This window comes from Giraffa tippelskirchi, chromosome 14, assembly GCF_054371585.1.
Source record: "Giraffa tippelskirchi isolate mGirTip1 chromosome 14, T2T-mGirTip1v1.2.pri, whole genome shotgun sequence".
Classification (NCBI taxonomy): Eukaryota; Metazoa; Chordata; class Mammalia; order Artiodactyla; family Giraffidae; genus Giraffa; species Giraffa tippelskirchi.
The window spans coordinates 15,057,317-15,060,685 of NC_137288.1; positions in this window are offsets into that span (position 1 = coordinate 15,057,317).

A 3,369-nucleotide genomic window follows, 5' to 3' on the forward strand; every position below is an offset into this window, starting at 1 on the left:
CCCGACGGGGCTCTATCCCCTCCACCCCTTCCCTCATCCTGTCGACGAACTGCGGGTGCCCGCGTGTCCACCTGCGGGCAGGGCCTCTCCCACTCGCGACCTCGCCCGCCGAGCCGCCAGCGCGAGCCAGTCTCCCGGCTGTCAGGGTGTCTGCCCCTCCCCCCCTTTCCTCACTCTGCGCCGAGCTGGCGGTGCCCGCGGATCCACCTGCCGGCCGGGACTCCCCCACTCGCGACCTCTGTTGCCGAGCCGCCAGCGCGCGCGCGTCGCCCGGCTGTCAGGGTCTCCGCCCCTCCCCCCTCCTTCCCTCACTCTGCCGCCAAGCTGGCGTGACCGCGTGTCCACCTGTCGGCCGGTCCTCTCGCGCTCGCGACCTCTGCCGCCGAGCCGCCATCGCGCGAGCGTCGCCCGCCTGGCAGGGAGTCTGCCCCTCCCCCCCTCCTTCCCTAACTCGGCCGCAGAGCCCACAGCAGCCGCGGGTCGACGACCCGACGGGGCTCTATCCCCTCCCCCCCTTCCCTAACTCTGCCGCCGAGCTCACGGTGACGGCGTGTCCACCTGTCGGCCGGGCCTCTCGCACTCGCGACCTCTGCCGCCGAGCCGCCATCGGGCGAGCGTCGCCCGCCTGGCAGGGAGTCTGCCCCTCCCCCCCTCCTTCCCTAACTCGGCCGCAGAGCCCACAGCAGCCGCGGGTCGACGAGCCCGACGGGGCTCTATCCCCTGCCCCCCTTCCCTCACTCTGCGCCGAGCTGGCGGTTCCCTCGGGTCCACCTGCCGGCCGGGCCTCCCCCACTCGCGACCTCTGCCGCCGAGCCGCCAGCGCGCGCGCGTCGCCCGGCTGTCAGCGTCTCCGCCCCTCCCCCCTCCTTCCCTCACTCTGCCGCCGAGCTGGCGTGACCGCGTGTCCACCTGTCGGCCGGGCCTCTCGCACTCGCGACCTCTGCCGCCGAGCCGCCAGCGCGCGAGCGTCGCCCGCCTGGCAGGGAGTCTGCCCCTCCCCCCCTCCTTCCCTAACTCGGCCGCAGACCCCACAGCAGCCGCGGGTCGACGAGCCCGACGGGGCTCTATCCCCTCCCCCCCTTCCCTCACTCTGCCGCCGAGCTCTCGGTGACGGCGCGTCCACCTGTCGGACGGGCCTCTCGCACTCGCGACCTCTGCCGCCGAGCCGCCAGCGCGCGAGCGTCGCCCGCCTGGCAGGGAGTCTTCCCCTCCCCCCGTCCTTCCCTAACTCGGCCGCAGAGCCCACAGCAGCCGCGGGTCGACGAGCCCGACGGGGCTCTATCCCCTCCCCCCCTTCCCTCACCCTGTCGACGAGCTGCGGGTGCCGGCGTGTCCACCTGCGGGCAGGGCCTCTCCCAGTCGCGACCTCGCACGCCGAGCCGCCAGCGCGCGCCCGTCGCCCGGTTGTCAGGATGTCTGCCCCTCCCCCCCCTTTCCTCACTCTGCCGCCGAGCTGGCGCTGACCGCGTGTCCACCTGTCTGCCAGGCCTCTCGCACTCGCGACCTCTGGCGCCGAGCCGCCAGCGCGCGAGCGTCGCCCGCCTGGCAGGGAATCTGCCCCTCCCCCCCTCCTTCCCTAACTCGGCCGCAGAGCCCACAGCAGCCGCGGGTCGACGAGCCCGACGGGGCTCTATCCCCTCCCCCCCTTCCCTCACCCTGTCGACGAACTGCGGGTGCCCGCGTGTCCACCTGCGGGCAGGGCCTCTCCCAGTCGCGACCTCGCCCACCGAGCCGCCAGCGCGAGCCCGTCTCCCGGCTGTCAGGGTGTCTGCCCCTCCCCCCCTTTCCTCACTCTGCGCCGAGCTGGCGGTGCCCGCGGGTCCACCTGCCGGCCGGGCCTCCCCCACTCGCGACCTCTGCCGCCGAGCCGCCAGCGAGCGCGCGTCGCCTGGCTGTCAGGGTCTCCGCCCCTCCCCCCTCCTTCCCTCACTCTGCCGCCGAGCTGGCGTGACCGCGTGTCCACCTGTCGGCCGGGCCTCTCGCACTCGCGACCTCTGCCGCCGAGCCGCCATCGCGCGAGCGTCGCCCGCCTGGCAGGGAGTCTGCCCCTCCCCCCCTCCTTCCCTAACTCGGCCGCAGAGCCCACAGCAGCCGCGGGTCGACGACCCGACGGGGCTCTATCCCCTCCCCCCCTTCCCTAACTCTGCCGCCGAGCTCACGGTGACGGCGTGTCCACATGTCGGCCGGGCCTCTCGCACTCGCGACCTCTGCCGCCGAGCCGCCAGCGCGCGAGCGTCGCCCGCCTGGCAGGGAGTCTGCCCCTCCCCCCCTCCTTCCCTAACTCAGCCGCAGAGCCCACAGCAGCCGCGGGTCGACGAGCCCGACGGGGCTCTATCCCCTGCCCCCCTTCCCTCACTCTGCGCCGAGCTGGCGGTGCCCGCGGGTCCACCTGCCGGCCGGGACTCCCCCACTCGCGACCTCTGCCGCCGAGCCTCCAGCGCGCGCCCGTCGCCCGGTTGTCAGGATGTCTGCCCCTCCCCCCCCTTTCCTCACTCTGCCGCCGAGCTGGCGCTGACCGCGTGTCCACCTGTCTGTCAGGCCTCTCGCACTCGCGACCTCTGGCGCCGAGCCGCCAGCGCACGAGCGTCGCCCGCCTGGCAGGGAATCTGCCCCTCCCCCCCTCCTTCCCTAACTCGGCCGCAGAGCCCACAGCAGCTGCGGGTCGACGAGCCCGACAGGGCTCAATCCCCTCCCCCCCTTCCCTCACCCTGTCGACGAACTGCGGGTGCTCGCGTGTCCACCTGCTGGCAGGGCCTCTCCCACTCGCGACCTCGCCCGCCGAGCCGCCAGCGCGCGCCCGTCTCCCGGCTGTCAGGGTGGCTGCCCCTCCCCCCCTTTCCTCACTCTGCGCTGAGCTGGCGGTGCCCGCGGGTCCCCCTGCCGGCCGGGACTCCCCCACTCGCGACCTCTGCCGCCGAGCCGCCAGCGCGCGCGCGTCGCCCGGCTGTCAGGGTCTCCGCCCCTCCCCCCTCCTTCCCTCACTCTGCCGCCGAGCTGGCGTGACCGCGTGTCCACCTGTCGGCCGGTCCTCTCGCACTCACGACCTCTGCCGCCGAGCCGCCAGCGCGCGAGCGTCGCCCGCCTGGCAGGGAGTCTGCCCCTCCCCCCCTCCTTCCCTAACTCGGCCGCAGAGCCCAAAGCAGCCGCGGGTCGACGATCCGACGGGGCTCTATCCCCTCCCCCCCTTCCCTCACTCTGCCGCCGAGCTCACGGTGACGGCGTGTCCACCTGTCGGCCGGGCCTCTCGCACTCGCGACCTCTGCCGCCGAGACGCCATCGCGCGAGCGTCGCCCGCCTGGCAGGGAGTCTGCCCCTCCCCCCCTCCTTCCCTAACTCGGCCGCAGAGCCCACAGCAGCCGCGGGTCGACG